This window comes from Ambystoma mexicanum, chromosome 1p (assembly GCF_040938575.1).
Source record: "Ambystoma mexicanum isolate Mex_15411 chromosome 1p, UKY_AmexF1_1, whole genome shotgun sequence".
Lineage (NCBI taxonomy): Eukaryota > Metazoa > Chordata > Amphibia > Caudata > Ambystomatidae > Ambystoma > Ambystoma mexicanum.
Genome location: NC_090921.1, coordinates 761,896,777 through 761,914,769, shown reverse-complemented (window position 1 = coordinate 761,914,769; position 17,993 = coordinate 761,896,777). Strand labels below are relative to the sequence as shown.

General features: G+C 55.5%; 2 protein-coding genes across 6 annotated transcripts in view; one reads left to right on the top strand and one right to left on the bottom strand.

The window, feature by feature from the left end:
- Positions 1-2,103, bottom strand: part of LOC138580361 (uncharacterized) — a 253,475-nt gene extending 251,372 nt beyond the window's left edge. For all 3 annotated transcript variants that reach the window (XM_069650841.1, XM_069650858.1, XM_069650848.1), the window contains exons 1-2: positions 893-2,103; positions 688-750 (exon numbers count right to left, since the gene is read on the bottom strand). The gene's annotated coding sequence lies outside the window, so the exon portion shown is untranslated. The remainder of the gene's footprint in view (positions 1-687; positions 751-892) is intronic.
- The window catches only part of THEM4 (thioesterase superfamily member 4), a 781,652-nt gene that overhangs the window by 297,792 nt on the left and 465,867 nt on the right, over positions 1-17,993 (top strand). The gene's annotated exons all lie outside the window — the stretch shown is intronic.

Sequence of the window (17,993 nt, the reverse complement as noted above, 5' to 3'; positions counted from 1 at the left end):
GCAAGAGGATATAGTGTCACCTGCTGAATGCTCAGAATTATATATCCCTGTACTAGCACGGATGTCAAGAATAGGTACGTCTCTCATTATGAAGGCGTCTGTGGCCAAAGGGTCATTTATTAAAGATGGTTGATTTGCCTTGTGATCGAAAGCTATTGTTATGGCATCTTTCTCACTTGGTAGCAACACGGAATCTGTGATAGTGTCAGTACATACAATAGGAATGTGTTTGACGTTCACCTAAGTGGAAAAGAAAACAGGGCTAACAGTTTCAGAAGGAGTAATAAAACAGTCAGCTTCAGATGTTATAGAAGTAATCTCTGAATGCACTTTGCAAAATTCACAGATGTCTACATTGGCAGGTTTGCTTTTTAGAATTTCAGCTGGCTTTTTAACTTTCTTTTCAGAGAGTGTCATAGATGCCATATTAGATGCGCCACTCTTTGAGGAGGCCGACGCAGTTGTAACCACGGTACTCAAAGACATTTTTGTTTGCAGGTAGCGTAAATGAGCCTGCATTAACTATACCAGGAGTAAAACCACCAAGACCAGATTATAAAACTAACATATATCTTTGTTAGCAATAACAACTACCAACAGTAATATTAGGAAAATAGAGCAAGAATGCGACTTGCACAGTAATAGCCATCCCTGCCCGCATCACAGCGAAGCAGCAAAGTAACCTACCTCAGACTTCTGAATGGACTTCTCGAATGCGCAAATAGTCACGCCAGTAGTCAAGCTCACTCTCTGTAACAGATGGAAATAAAGAAATGTCAGCTTCAGCAACCACGTTGTCTAACTCCATAACCGGTTCCTCGCTGCTACAGCAATGCTGGCACAATCCACACACAAAGGTTGAAGCAGGGGTACAAGCAGCAAAGCAACCTACCTCAGACTTCCGGATGGGCTTCGCGAATGTGCACGCGCTAATGCGTGTGCATCAGGAAGTTATAAGACGACAGGTAAGGTAGGAGGAGTGCACAGGAGCGGAGTTGCCTGTTAAAATGTAGCCAGTTCCCAATTAACAAGCCCATAGTCATGCCAGTAGTCAAGCTCACACTTGGGCAGCAGGTGGGCGAGTTGGATGAGTCGCGGGCTTGAAGGCAGGCTGGCTGACTGGCAAGGTGGCATGTAGGCAGGCCTTTGCAGAAACGTCCTTCTGGGCCTTCTTACACCCCAGTGGGTCCTCTAGCATGACCCTTATGGACGTGCTTTCTTTTGGTAGGGTGCTTGTCTCTTTCTGGCTCAGATATAACTCAATTGTTTCCAGTCTCTCTTGGAGGGGTCTTACCCCTTGAGCCACTGCCTCAATTAGTGAGTCCCCCAGCACTTCCTTGAAGTTATAGGCCAGATCCTCTGAATAGGCTCCTCCTCTCTCTATTCAAAATCTGCCATTCTTTATGTGTTGGTAAGTGCCTTGTGCTACCTTTCCAGGTGTAGTGGCATGTCCACTAGCTCACTATTGTTATGTAGTTGAGGCGGCACCCTGGTCTGCTAAGCAGTCTTCTAGATTGTGCTCTCTGCGACCACTATATATCTGTTTATTAGCTGTGTGAACCGAGGGTTCTTTTTTCTTTATTCAGTTCTCTGGTGTTGAAATTCCCGATCCGTGGGTGTACGGCACACTGCATGACAATTTCTTGGCTCTCCGGAGCTATTAGAATGCCTCCGGTGCAGCGAGAGTCCAGCGTTGTATTCTGCTTTTCTAATGTGTTTAGGCTCCTCCTATGCGAGGGTGGGGGCTCCTCTCCCTCCAATGAGCTCTACGCTCTCATTCTGCTTACTGTGGTGCTTCCTCGCACTTGTGAGGATTGACTCCGCCCCCAACAAGGTGGGGGCCGCTTAGCTTGCTTCGCGCTGAGAGCGCAACTTCAGCCCTCTCTCTCTTCCCTGTTATTTAAAGGAGGTCGGCGAGCCCCAAGCGTGCCGAAAATGTGATGCGGGCCGCCGGCTCCTCTTAAGTATTAATACAGATGACACACAAATATGCTGTGCGCCGCTACTACTTCTATATTCTTGTTACGTATGATGCGCAAGCTACTGTCATGAATAACGTCTATGCAGCTATAAATGAAGGCACTTATCTGCTTGGAGAGCAGGAAACGATGAGAAGGAGAACAGGAAGTGGAAGGACAAAGGTCATGTGGTCAGGACATTGGGACTACAGTTGGCCTGGGACTAAGGGAAATGTCGTTTTTGGTTTTGAAAAAGTAAAAAAAAAAAATTATTCTCCAGATGGAAAGTTAAAAATGTGTTTTTTGTTGAAACTGCTGGAGACAGGAATAAATGGAAAATAAAGCATGATGCTCGCCTCCGTCTTGACATAGAATCTGTAGAATCATTGCTTTGTTTTATGTTTTTTCTTCCTTAATTAGCATGGACACTAAACCTTAAATCAGGGGCGTCGCTAGGGGGGGGCTAGAGGGGCTATAGCCCCGGATCCTTTGCTTGTAGCCCCGGATGAAAATCACGGGGCTACAAGCAAAGGCTAGCCCCGGGGCGAACATCCAACATTATTTTATATGAAGCCTGGCCTGCAGTGCTGGAAAGGCGGGTGGGAGGCACAGGTAGACGCAGCATGCAGGCAGGCCAGGAAGCAGCAACGTTCGTGATTTGAATAAAAAATTGTGAGTGACACGAACATAGCTGCCTCCTGGCCCTGGGCTGCTACTCATGCTGTTGTCTAATGACAGTCTGCGCTTCCGCAGCAGGGAGCCGAGCCACCGCCCAGGCACAAACGCACGTGCCCTGGGTCTTTCCCTGCATGCGCACTTGCGCAGATCATGCCAGTAGCAGGTCACGCCCAGCCCCATGCCTGCAGACACTGATGCATGCTTCCAGTCCCTGCTGTGAGGAAAGCAAGCTGCCACGAGTCTGACGATGCCAGTCGCCACCATCTACTGTGTGACCCCGCAGCCGCGTCACCTACCCGCCCCCCCCCACCCCTGTGAAGCTGCAGTGCACTACCGGCTGACTCCGAGCCCCATGCCGGCGCCAAGCGCTAAGGTAGGTATTGGTAATAGCCGCGGCCCGTGGCCTACGACATGACTCGCAATGATTGCTTTCAGTCTGAATATAAATCTGCAATCCCGACAGATTCAAGTTTTTTTTTACATACTTCCGACATTTAACTGTTTCTGACCAACCAATGCTTCCTTTTACTTGATCATGTTTTTGTTTTTAACAGAATAGTGCACCCGTGTGAGTATCTTTGCTAAACGCGCAGGCAATAGCACCATCCTAGTTGGGAAAACCTTGACAGTCTTTCAGAAAGACACTTGGGGCCTCATTTAAAAAAGCATTTTACAATGATGCACTCCCATTGAAAAACGCTCTGTAAATCAGGCCTTTCAGCTCTTGTAATAATGGCGCCACAACGTGTCTTTACAGTGATTGCCTTATAAATCAACAATAATCAATACATTTTTTAATATATACCCAAAGTGAATTAGAGGTCTTCGTTCTGCATCTGGCATTCTCAGATGGAGTTCGATTTGCTCTTCAGTTCTGCTCTCAAAACGTTAAAGGGACCAATCGGGAATTATCCTTGCATAGACCAAACTAAGGGAGGGCACGTGAACGCCTCAACTAAACGTTCATATCAATTTGTAGCAATCCCCACCTTGTATCTGCAGAAGCCTGCGCACATATTTTTGCCTGGTGATTACTTTTTTGCATTAGTGTAAAAAAGTGAATTCCACCAAAATGTGGAATAATAGCTCCCCACCCGAGTTAAGGTAGTGATATTGTGCTTCACAACACTGTTTTGGGGATCGATTCTCATTTGGAAGCATCAGCAGTCATTAGAGTAAACAATTGGTCTTCTATGCCATCCAGCTGGTAAATTCCCATCCCTTGTGCCCACTAGTTTTCACAAGGTAGCACAATTTTAGTGTATGAAAGTTCTGCTTGACATCTGCACCCCTGTTTGAGTGTGATTTTCTCCAGCTGTTACCACAGATGGTTTCTCGAAACAACAATGCTACAATAAAGGTTGACGAGGACTGGGAAACCAAAAAGGTATCTAGCTAGAATTCCTACATTTAGTTAATTCAACATAAATCTAATATAAAGTCAAGCGTGAATCAAAAACATGTACCAGCCTTTGGTAAGGGCAGTTATTTTGCCACCTTCATCCTCATTTGTGGTTATTTATATTAGGCTATGTATTGAGTGTGGACCTGGCTATGGGATGCAATGCACTCTTTACCATTCATGAGATGTAAAGTTTGGGATTAAAGATGCCTCTTTGGACACATTTAAGTTAAAATCCTGGCTCTCCCCCTTCCTTGCGAATGCTATATTTCTATTTCGTTAACAGAAGTTTTTATAAAACACATCCCTGAAATGCAGTTTATTGCGAGCTGAAGTCAGAACTAGTGCTCAGATAATATGCAACTATGAGTACTTGTTGTTTCCCAGACACCTTTTATCTTCCTTATGTTGAGATGTAATGTTTCTTATTAAACGTGCTTGCAGGCATATGTTTAATTCATAATGCTGCCTGTCAGCCTTTCTCATATAAGGTAAATTTCCTTTCCCTGATGCAGGAAAAGGTGATAGGACTTAATGTTGAACAGAACTCACAGAGGTCTGGGCTACAGTTCATAAGAGACGAGCCCAGGGAAAGTCAAACACCGGGTTCAATGTCAGTGAGAAGCTTGGGGGAACAAGACAAGGTGCTAAAATTTCCCCCAGAGTGAAAACAATGAACACAGAAATAAGTGAGGTGCACGTTGCTGAGGCGACACTGGAGATCGAGTGAACTCCCATTGTGTGTCGAGGAAGTCGGGGTTAAGCAAGAAGGGCTTTCTTGGGGAGGAATAGGGCATTTCTGCACAGGTCCTAAAAGGTTAGAAACCTCACGTGTGCAAGTGTTGATTAGGTTAGATATATTCTTAATGAATTTAATAGCTTTAAGAACGTGAAGCCAGTGTCTGCCGGTCCATAATGTGCATGCGGGTGCAGGCCCTCTCCTTATGCCATGGCCGTCACTCATGCTGCTAAGAAAAGTGCTTCATTTAGGAAACACAGTGCATGACAGAATGATGGCTAGAACTATGTAAAAAGTCGTGAAAGCATTTTCTTTTGTACATAGCTTTGCCCTATATTCCATAAACTGGTGGGGAGCAGCCGTTCAATGGTACACGCGCATGCACATTGTTTTGGGGTTTTGGCTTGTTCCGTGTGCCCCTGCGCCATATGGAGGACACTTGCATCCTGCTCTCAAGCAAAATAGTTAGGGCCACAATATTTTAAAGGGAAAGTACAAGAAAATGAAGGAATGTGGTCACGATCACACGATCCAGACGCGGGGGGTGCCGGTATTAGAAACCTAACAGCGTTTCTGGCTCCAGTTTCAACAATGTAGCCACTTCTAGACCAATCTCTGGTTAATTCCCTGCTTACAAATGCTCATTTCACCATCTGCTGAAATGTTGGCTGAATATGTGGGGGATATGCATTTTGCCATAAATCAGTTGGGTGTCACGTTTTGGTGCTTTACCAAGAGACGAAAGGGGTCATCTGTGGTGCATACTAGTCAAGAGAGTTGATGTAGAAGGCCTTGGGCTCTGATATTACGAAGACGGCAGATTAGGTTTGGCTGCTGCGCCTCTCCCGCCCCTCCCCTTCACACTTTCTCAGACTGCGTGTTGCCAATGCCGGTATATAAACCCCAGACGTGATCTCAGTGTCCTATGTAACCCAGTGTTGTGCAACCTCTGCAAAGCTTAAATACCCTGTGATCGCCTGTCCAGAGGTGGCCAAGGGAGGACGCTGCTTGCTGTGACTCACTGGGGGCCCTGTGTGGAGGCTGAAGTGGAGCATTCCATGCCTCTCAGTCTCTGCCCAGTCTCGAGACTTTTAGTTGTTTAATCGGCTGCCCTTTTCTTTACAGTGTAGTGCTTGGTGCTTCGTAATTGGTAAATCAGTGTTTCGTGAATGAATGTACACCGCATGGCATGCATACATGAAAGGGGCTGCTAACATGTGAGGACATTATCGCGACACCATCGTGCAGATCAGGTTCAAGTCCCCTCCTCCCCTCCACCGTTGGGCTATGTTGACTCAGGCAGAACAGGACAGAGTTTAAACGGTGCCCGTGCTTCGCTGTTAACAAAAACCCTGCAATTACTACGTCACTGTAGCACTTGCATTCATATGCATACATTTTAAGGCAACTGAAGTTGTGATGTGGGGTTAGTACTTGCGTGCCAGGGGAGTGATTGTAAGGGTGGGTGGGACAGCTCATTCTCACAGCAGTCTTTCAGTGTGTGGCTTCAAACAGGAAGGAGAGAGTTAACTGCTTGTAACATTGGAGCTGCACTAGACCTGTCTAATTAGAATGCGTAAAGAAGTTAGATGTGTCCAAACAAGTACCTTTGCCCCTCCCTCACAGTCTCTGAAGTTAGTGCCATCCCAACATTTTAAGTGTTAGCCCCCCGACCCTCCAAAACTTTAGCCTAGGGTCACCCCTGTGTAAGATCATGTGCTACCAGCATCCGCCTTCTGGCTTCTGAACGGCTTCACCACCAAACGGATTGAGGCCAAAATGACTGCCTACGCACAGTTCTAAACATATGCAACAGCATACATCACGTGCTCTGGCTGGCCACCATGGACAGTGCGTGTGGGTGCCGCTATCCAGAATCTGGAGGCTGCAAACCAACCCAAAAATTGCAATGGGCTCTAGCCCCGGATCTTTAACAAACCTAGCAACGCCCCTGCCTTAAATTAACCTAAAATCGAACTGACAATATTATGGGGCCTCAGCTGTCACGGATGAAAAGTGTTGACTTTGCTTGAACTCATTGGTGCTGAGGAGGTGGTGTAGGCTATAACAAGGGGTTTGTTTGGGATATTGATGGGGCAGTGAACTGATGGAAAAGTACAAAATGCTATGCTTCTTGCTTACCATTTCTCATGGAATCGTTTTATCTCCATTAGTGGGGCAAACGTGTCCATAATCACATTCAGGGTAGTATCTTATCCACCTTCTTGTAAAACAAGGTCTCCAGAAGGGTATCGTACGAAAATGTCGCCACAGAATTTCAGCATATCATTTACTGTGCATTCGCGCCATTCCAAATAATGCGGACTTATTGTGACTGTGGCAGAACCTTTTATAAGTCTGCACCGCTTTGCAGACACCGTGGACATATGACTGGCGTCTCATTTATGAGAGCTGTGCAGAGTCGTATACACGAGGCGTTTTGCAAATGTGCATTCATGGTTTTCTGACAGCCTCCCAGTGTCTTATTAATGTATCTTGTTTACCCGCCCCACGTTGCCGTTTGACAACATGCTTTTTGGAAATGCTTTTTCATGCATTTATGGACACAATGGGGGTTTGACAAGGTCCAATCATATTTTCTTGACAGCCGCCAAGTGTGTTCACAAATGCATAATGGGTTTTTACTCAAACAGTAGTTCCATTCATTTATTCTGTTTTCTGCGCTGCTTCGCAGTTTACTTAAACACTTTGAGGCCGATTCATGGAATAATTAGCGCGGCACAAGTGGGCAAAAACGTGCGATTCGCAGTGGAATAGCGAAAATCGCAGTGCAATTGCGAAAATCGCACGAAAAGCAGCGCACGTCGATTCATGGAAGGCCGTGCGCGAGAAAACCAGCGGATGTGCGATAAAAAAGTGCGCGGCGCACGTTGGCGCACAGGCCATCTAACAGCGTGCGCCAGGTCACAGCGAAAATCGCACAGGCCACAGCGAAATTCGCACATAGCGCGGCGCACGCAACAAAAGTAGGCGGAACACGGGCGTAACACTCGGAATGGGGAACAACTTGCCAAAACGTGGGCGTCACGGGGGAAGTACAGGGCACAAGTGCGCGGAACGCCCACACGCTCGCCTACAACACGTATTCATGGAATAGAATAGGGGAAAAAAGCGCACGCTCAAACCAGCGCACAGGCACAAACACGACCGCCACAAGAAAGCAGGCGGTAGCGTCTCTGCGGCTGTAAGAAATGTGCGCCAAAAGGTGCGCCAACAAATCGCACCTATATACTGCCATGATGAATGTCCCATACTGTGGCCCTCCAGGAAAAATGACGTGCAAAGGGGTACCCACAAACACGGACACCCGCTGACAAAAAATACGTGTGCGTGTATACCGGGGTGCGCGGGAAGTCTAACACGCGATTTCAGCAGGGTACGTGCATCACAGGGGTTCGCGTGAAGTTTCACACGCGATCGGGCCTGGGGGAGCGGGCTACGTGTATATCAGGGGTTCGCGTGAAGTTCCTCACGCGATCGGGCCTGGGGGAGCGGGCTACGTGTATTACAGGGGTTCGCGTGATGGGGGAGCGGGCTACGTGTATTACCGGGGTTCGCGTGAAGTTCCTCACGCGATCGGGCCTGGGGGAGCGGGCTACGTGTATTACAGGGGTTCGCGTGAAGTTCCTCACGCGATCGGGCCTGGGGGAGCGGGCTATGTGTATTACAGGGGTGCGCGGGAAGATCCAGGGGTGCGCGGGAAGTTCCACACGCGAATAGCCTGGGGGCGCGTGTATTCCAGGGGTGCGCGTGAAGTTGCACACGCGAATAGCCTGGGCGCGTGTATTACAGGGGTGCGCGGGAAGTTCCACACGCGAATAGCCTGTGCGCGTGTATTTCAGGGGTGCGCGGGAAGTTCCACACGCGAATAGCCTGGGCGCGTGTATTTCAGGGGTGCGCGGGAAGTTCCACACGCGAATAGCCTGGGCGCGTGTATTTCAGGGGTGCGCGGGAAGTTCCACACGCGAATAGCCTGGGCGCGTGTATTTCAGGGGTGCGCGGGAAGTTCCACACGCGAATAGCCTGGGCGCGTGTATTTCAGGGGTGCGGGGGAAGTTCCACACGCGAATAGCCTGGGGGCGCGTGTATTTCAGGGGTGCGCGGGAAGTTCCACACGCGAATAGCCTGGGCGCGTGTATTTCAGGGGTGCGCGGGAAGTTCCACACGCGAATAGCCTGGGCGCGTGTATTTCAGGGGTGCGCGGGAAGTTCCACACGCGAATAGCCTGGGCGCGTGTATTTCAGGGGTGCGCGGGAAGTTCCACACGCGAATAGCCTAGGCGCGTGTATTACAGGGGTGCGGGGGAAGTTCCACACGCGAATAGGCTGGGGGCGCGTGTATTTCAGGGGTGCGCGGGAAGTTCCACACGCGAATAGCCTGGGCGCGTGTATTTCAGGGGTGCGCGGGAAGTTCCACACGCGAATAGCCTGGGCGCGTGTATTTCAGGGGTGCGCGGGAAGTTCCACACGCGAATAGCCTGGGCGCGTGTATTCCAGGGGTGCGCGGGAAGTTCCACACACGAATAGCCTGGGCGCGTGTATATCAGGGGTGCGCGGGAAGTTCCACATGTGATTTGACAGTGTGGGTCCTCCCAGGTGTACCCTGTACACCCTCCACGGCCCCTGCAGGCAGCCCACACCACAGGGGACTACCCTGCATCCCTGGTCATGTCCCGCAGGCAGCCCACCCACCATGGGCATGCCCCCCAGCAAAGGCACATGTCTCCTTGAACTAATGAACACCAACTCATGTCCCCTTGCACCCCCACCCCCCAGCACTGTGGGGCACCTGCCAGCAGGCCCCCACCCATGTCCAACTCATGTCCCCCACCACCCCCACCCCCCAGCACTGTGGGGCACCTGCCAGCAGGCCCCCACCCATGTCCAACTCATGTCTCCCACCACCCCCACCCCCCAGCCACCAGGGTCAGCCTCCACCAGGCCCCCACTCATGTCACCCACCACCCCCACCCCCCAGCCACCAGGGGCACCCTCCACCAGGCCCCCACTCATGTCTCCCACCACCCCCACCCCCCAGCCACCAGGGTCAGCCTCCACCAGGCCCCGACTCATGTCACCCACCACCCCCACCCCCCAGCCACCAGGGGCACCCTCCACCAGGCCCCCACTCATGTCTCCCACCACCCCCACCCCCCAGCCACCAGGGGCACCCTCCACCAGGCCCCCACTCATGTCACCCACCACCCCCACACCCCAGCAGTGCAGGGTCACCCTCCACCAGGCCCCGACTCATGTCACCCACCACCCCCCAGCCACCAGGGTCACCCTCCACCAGGCCCCGACTCATGTCACCCACCACCCCCACCCCCCAGCCACCAGGGGCACCCTCCACCAGGCCCCCACTCATGTCTCCCACCACCCCCACCCCCCAGCACTGTGGGGCACCTGCCAGCAGGCCCCCACCCATGTCCAACTCATGTCCCCCACCACCCCCACCCCCCAGCACTGCGGGGCACCTGCCAGCAGGCCCCCACCCATGTCCAACTCATGTCTCCCACCACCCCCACCCCCCAGGGTCAGCCTCCACCAGGCCCCCACTCATGTCTCCCACCACCCCCACCCCCCAGCCACCAGGGGCACCCTCCACCAGGCCCCCACTCATGTCTACCACCACCCCCAAACCCCAGCCACCAGGGGCACCCTCCACCAGGCCCCCACTCATGTCACCCACCACCCCCACACCCCAGCAGTGCAGGGTCACCCTCCACCAGGCCCCCACTCATGTCACCCACCACCCCCACCCCCCAGCCACCAGGGGCACCCTCCACCAGGCCCCCACTCATGTCTCCCACCACCCCCATCCCCCAGCCACCAGGGTCAGCCTCCACCAGGCCCCGACTCATGTCACCCACCACCCCCACCCCCCAGCCACCAGGGGCACCCTCCACCAGGCCCCCACTCATGTCTCCCACCACCCCCACCCCCCAGCACTGTGGGGCACCTGCCAGCAGGCCCCCACCCATGTCCAACTCATGTCCCCCACCACCCCCACCCCCCAGCACTGTGGGGCACCTGCCAGCAGGCCCCACCCATGTCCAACTCATGTCTCCCACCACCCCCACCCCCCAGCCACCAGGGTCAGCCTCCACCAGGCCCCCACTCATGTCTCCCACCACCCCCACCCCCCAGCCACCAGGGGCACCCTCCACCAGGCCCCCACTCATGTCTACCACCACCCCCAAACCCCAGCCACCAGGGGCACCCTCCACCAGGCCCCCACTCATGTCACCCACCACCCCCACACCCCAGCAGTGCAGGGTCACCCTCCACCAGGCCCCCACTCATGTCACCCACCACCCCCACCCCCCAGCCACCAGGGGCACCCTCCACCAGGCCCCCACTCATGTCTCCCACCACCCCCACCCCCCAGCCACCAGGGTCAGCCTCCACCAGGCCCCCACTCATGTCTCCCACCACCCCCACCCCCCAGCCACCAGGGTCACCCTCCACCAGGCCCCGACTCATGTCACCCACCACCCCCACCCCCCAGCCACCAGGGGCACCCTCCACCAGGCCCCCACTCATGTCTCCCACCACCCCCACCCCCCAGCCACCAGGGTCAGCCTCCACCAGGCCCCGACTCATGTCACCCACCACCCCCACCCCCCAGCCACCAGGGTCACCCTCCACCAGGCCCCCACTCATGTCTCCCACCACCCCCACCCCCCAGCACTGTGGGGCACCTGCCAGCAGGCCCCCACCCATGTCCAACTCATGTCCCCCACCACCCCCACCCCCCAGCACTGTGGGGCACCTGCCAGCAGGCCCCCACCCATGTCCAACTCATGTCTCCCACCACCCCCACCCCCCAGCCACCAGGGTCAGCCTCCACCAGGCCCCCACTCATGTCACCCACCACCCCCACCCCGCAGCCACCAGGGACACCCTCAACCAGGCCCCCACTCATGTCTCCCACCACCCCCACCCCCCAGCCACCAGGGTCAGCCTCCACCAGGCCCTGACTCATGTCACCCACCACCCCCACCCCCCAGCCACCAGGGGCACCCTCCACCAGGCCCCCACTCATGTCTCCCACCACCCCCACCCCCAGCACTGTGGGGCACCTGCCAGCAGGCCCCACCCATGTCCAACTCATGTCTCCCACCACCCCCACCCCCCAGCCACCAGGGTCAGCCTCCACCAGGCCCCCACTCATGTCTCCCACCACCCCCACCCCCCAGGGGCACCCTCCACCAGGCCCCCACTCATGTCTACCACCACCCCCAAACCCCAGCCACCAGGGGCACCCTCCACCAGGCCCCCACTCATGTCACCCACCACCCCCACACCCCAGCAGTGCAGGGTCACCCTCCACCAGGCCCCCACTCATGTCACCCACCACCCCCACCCCCCAGCCACCAGGGGCACCCTCCACCAGGCCCCCACTCATGTCTCCCACCACCCCCACCCCCCAGCCACCAGGGTCAGCCTCCACCAGGCCCCCACTCATGTCTCCCACCACCCCCACCCCCCAGCCACCAGGGTCACCCTCCACCAGGCCCCGACTCATGTCACCCACCACCCCCACCCCCCAGCCACCAGGGGCACCCTCCACCAGGCCCCCACTCATGTCTCCCACCACCCCCACCCCCCAGCCACCAGGGTCAGCCTCCACCAGGCCCCGACTCATGTCACCCACCACCCCCACCCCCCAGCCACCAGGGTCACCCTCCACCAGGCCCCCACTCATGTCTCCCACCACCCCCACCCCCCAGCACTGTGGGGCACCTGCCAGCAGGCCCCCACCCATGTCCAACTCATGTCCCCCACCACCCCCACCCCCCAGCACTGTGGGGCACCTGCCAGCAGGCCCCCACCCATGTCCAACTCATGTCTCCCACCACCCCCACCCCCCAGCCACCAGGGTCAGCCTCCACCAGGCCCCCACTCATGTCACCCACCACCCCCACCCCGCAGCCACCAGGGACACCCTCAACCAGGCCCCCACTCATGTCTCCCACCACCCCCACCCCCCAGCCACCAGGGTCAGCCTCCACCAGGCCCCGACTCATGTCACCCACCACCCCCACCCCCCAGCCACCAGGGGCACCCTCCACCAGGCCCCCACTCATGTCTCCCACCACCCCCACCCCCCAGCACTGTGGGGCACCTGCCAGCAGGCCCCCACCCATGTCCAACTCATGTCCCCCACCACCCCCACCCCCCAGCACTGTGGGGCACCTGCCAGCAGGCCCCCACCCATGTCCAACTCATGTCTCCCACCACCCCCACCCTCCAGCCACCAGGGTCAGCCTCCACCAGGCCCCCACTCATGTCTCCCAGCACCCCGACCCCCGAGCCACCAGGGGCACCCTCCACCAGGCCCCCACTCATGTCTACCACCACCCCCAAACCCCAGCCACCAGGGGCACCCTCCACCAGGCCCCCACTCATGTCACCCACCACCCCCACACCCCAGCAGTGCAGGGTCACCCTCCACCAGGCCCCCACTCATGTCACCCACCACCCCCACCCCCAGCCACCAGGGGCACCCTCCACCAGGCCCCCACTCATGTCACCCACCACCCCTACACCCCAGCAGTGCAGGGTCACCCTCCACCAGGCCCCCACCCATGTCCAATCCATGCCCCCCTGCACCTGGGTCCCAACATTCCCCAATCATGTCCGTAATGCCCATCCTCCCCTGCCAAAAGGCCCAACCAACTATCACACCCACCCACATATCAAAGGCAATTACATGTTACACCCCCAATTTAAATAATGCAATTTAACACATGTCTGTCACACACAATGGCTGCAAGTGAATGACAAAACACCCAACATGACATGCCTGAAAGCAATGAGATGATACGACACATTGAAGATTAAAAAAATATGTATTTAACAGCAAGTAGAATGGAAATGAAATAAGAAAAAACACAAAGCAAATCAAACAAAACAAGAAGAATGTCCAAGAAAATAATCTGAAAAATTAAAATAAGCCAATGAAGAAGATCATCCTGGGTCCATGAGCCCTACCAAATTAAACCTAACTGACTACTAACTAAAAAGTGAACTATATACAAAAAAGTGGTGCATTGTCCAATCGCAACCAAAAAAAAATCAAAAAAACAAAGGAAACCTAACCCTAACTATACAACTATATACAAAGGCAGCGGGCTATTCGGACGGCTCACTGGTTGTTGTCATGGGCCAGGGCATCATCGAACTCCTGGTCAATGGCTTGGAGGCGGGTATGTTCCCTGGCCCCGAGGTCCCGCAGAGATAACGCAGTGTCAAGCTCAAACTCCCTGCGAAGACCCTCGAGGCACTCAGCCCGCCTCAGCGCCCTCCGCATGGAGTCCTCCGCCCTGACCATCGTGAGCCGTTCCTCCTCTGCCCGCTGCCGCTCCGCACCTATCCGCTGGCACAACCTCTCCCACACGGAAGCCACTCCCATTCCAGGGTTCTCCTGCCCTCCGGCCGATGCCTGCACCCCTGATGTTGATGGCCCCGAGCCATGATGCCTCCCACGTTGAGCCTGCTGCTGCCTCCGACGCAACTGCCTGTGCCAGCACGACGGCATCCAGGCTGATGGAAACCACCGACGCCGTCGTGCACGTGCCCTGCCCGATGATGCCGTCACATCCTCCATCTGCTGGGGTCCAGTTGCTCTGGTGTCCACCCCTGCTGGATCTCTGACTCCCGACTGTGGCAGGGATGGGATCCCCACCGAGCTGGCTGCATTGGTCGGGGCAGGTCCACAGGGGGCCCTGGTGGCATCTGGGCTGGAAGACGGCAAGGAGAACGACTGGTGGATAGCCTGCACAGAGGAGGAGAGGGCAGCCACATTGGCCAACACATGCAGGAAACCCCCGAACATGGCCGATCCCAAGTGGGCCACGTCGGCACGGTGCACTTCGTGATGACGTGCGTGCTCCTCCCGGGAAGCACGCACGGCATCACGAATCACAGCCGTGCGCATCGCGACCCCAATCAGGACCTTCTCCGCACGGCCAGGGGTTCCCACGTCCGCAGGTGGAGGGGAGTCAGGTGACATGGACATCCCCTCTACCTGCGGACAGGCCTGGGACGGGGCATCCCTGCTGGTGCATGGTGGTGCACTCACAGGGTCAGGGACAGCGACATGCACAGGCCCCTCCACGGTGACCTGTGCTGCCTCCTGCCCCTGGCCCTGGACTGCACCACTTGCACCAGCAGGGATGCCCCCACCAGGCCCCATGTGTGCCCCAGTGGCGGCCTCCTCCTCCTCTGTGCAAACCACCAACCTGGATGGCTCCTCACCGTCTCCCACCGTAGCAGGCCCCTGTGGGGGCTCACCCACCCCTTCCGCTGCAGCCGTAGGGGCATCCCCGCCGCCTTGCTCCACAGCGCCGTCTCCGCCCTCTTCTTCACTAGCCGCTGCGTAGAGGGAGACAAAGAACACAAGCATCAGGGCACTGTACAATGGTCCCCTAGACAGGAAGCAATAGCAGATGAGCACCACTGTCAAAGTACACTTCCATCATGTCCCTCCACAACACATGGGTCAGTCCAGGCAAAACACACACAGTAACAGGCATGGTGCATGCCATGGACATTTCCATGCATGTCCAATGGACTCTTGAAACATTCAATGATATGTAACTCACATGCATCATGGCTCATGCCCATCACATGCACACACTTCACCTCAGTCACATCCATCTTGCCCCAAACACACCAAACACAGCGGATACAAGGGTAATTTGGCTGCTTTACTGAATCTCTGCATTGTCACACACATGTGTCATGCATCCATGGCATGCACAAGTCACAGACACGCAGGTCAGGCACACAGACATGGCTACCATATATGTACCTGGCATCAGCACCCATCCCTCACCCCCACCCATGTCCAGGTACAGAGACTGGCATGCTCTCATGTTCAAAATCTGAATAGGGCTCCCCATGCGGCATTTCAACACATGCAACAACCATGTGCATCACACATCACTGGTCGCACATGCATTACCATGATGTCCCTGCACACATACATGCATACATGGCCTATGGCACACATACAGGCAAGTATCATAGAACCAGCACACCGCAACATGCCCTGTCTCACACAGTAATGCATGGACACTTACCGCTCAACTCCAGACGGGCCTCCCTCTCAAGGATCTGGGCGTGGAGCGCTGGGCGTACGCGTTCCAGGACCCTCATCTGGATGGAACTCATGCGGCCCCGGCCCCCCTCCACGAGGCGCCGGGCCTTCACAAGGGTCCTGGACCTCAAGTCCTCCCAGCGCTTCTTGATCTTCAGGACGTCGCGGGTTGCCACCCCCTCCGCGTTGATGGCAACCACACAGTCGGCCCAGATCCTCTGCCGTCCTTCCTTGCTGGCGCGGGACGATCCAAAGAGGGCATCATACTGCCCCAGGACATGCTCCACCAGGACACCAACTTCGGTGACAGTGAAGCTGGTGCCCCTCTGCCCCTCTGGCCTGGGGTTGCCACTGGTGCCAGATGTGGAAGTGCCCGACATGGCAACCCCAGAGGCAGGTGTGGGTGGGCAACTGGGTCCTGGGGCTGGGCTGTGGAGCGATGTAATCCCAGTCGGGAGTCTTCAGTTCCAGCAGGGGTGGACACAGCAACTGGACCCCTGCAGATGGCTGATGTGCAGGCACCAAATGGCAGGGCACGGAGGCAGCAGGCACGCAGGCAGGCAGGCAGCAGCAGATGGCACGTGGGAGGCTGCTCGGGGAACTGGGGGGCAGTAACTCAGCCTTCTGGGCAGGAGCGTGGGCTTCCGTGTGTTTTCGCGTGGCCAGCTTGATACGGAGTGATTTGGCACGTGAATATCCTGCACGTCAGCGTGAAATCCGAGGAAAGGCCCTTAGCGCGTAAGCGCGTCAGCACGCATACGCGATTCTATTGGACCAGAGTCCATCAGCGTGTAAGCGCGTCTGTGACGTGACCCGCACGGGTGTTCCCCACTCAGCACGTGATGACGGGGCACACGTGGAGATACTGCACGTCAGAGTGTCATCGCGTGTAATTGGACAAAAGTGCGCGTACACGCGATTGGCCTATGTACGTGTATTTAATGGGTGCGCGGCCACTTACACACGCAAGTACGTCAGCGAACCTGTATCCCGTGGTGCGTGTGAATTTCCACACGCTATTGGACTCGGAACTGGATTCCAGGGGTGCGCGGGTCACACGCTGTATCCCGTGGTGCGTGTGAATTTCCACACGCTATTGGACTGGGAACTGGATTCCAGGGGTGCGCGGGTCACACGCTGTATCCCGTGGTGCGTGTGAATTTCCACACGCTATTGGACTGGGAACTGGATTCCAGGGGTGCGCAGGTCACACGCTGTATCCCATGGTGCGTGTGAATTTCCACACGCTATTGGACTGGGAACTGGATTCCAGGGGTGCGCGGGTCACACGCTGTATCCCGTGGTGCGTGTGAATTTCCACACGCTATTGGACTGGGAACTGGATTCCAGGGGTGCGCGGGTCACACGCTCGCCTAGAACACGCGCAAAGCATAAAATTGCGGACTTTAACAATAACAAGCTCAGACGCCAGGATGAACATACCGTTCCTAGCAGCAGTGGCAGTGGGCTACCAAAGGAGGAGGAGGAGGATAGTCAGGGCCAGAATATTCACACCAAGAACCAGCCTTTTCGGGATGCCTGATGACCAGGTGTAAGGGAGGTACAGGTTTCCACCACACATCATACTGGACCTGGTGACTGAGTGGGAGGATGACCTCACATCACCCACCCTGTGCTCCCAAGCACTCAGCCCCCTGGAGAAGGTCCTCAATGTACTGCACTTCTTAGCCACTGGATCATTTCAGCGGACAAGTGCCATAGTGGGTGGGGTGCCTACACCAGGTCTTGAACATCATGACTGCACGCCCATCAGTCCGCAGGCACATATACCTGCCCAGAACACCTGCAGAAAGGCATGCTGCCGCCCTGGATTTTTACGCAGTGGCACGATTCCCCAAAGTGCTAGGTGCCATCGACTGCACCCATGTGGCTCTACGTCCCCCCAGGGCATCTGAGCACATCTATAGGAACCGCAAGCACTGGCATTCCATCAACGTGCAGGTAGCATGTAATGCCAAGGGAATCATCACCTCAGTATATGCCAACTATCCCGGCTCCAACCACGACAGCTTCATTTACCGAATGTCCACCCTAAGCCGGGACCTAGAAGCTGGGCGGCATGGCG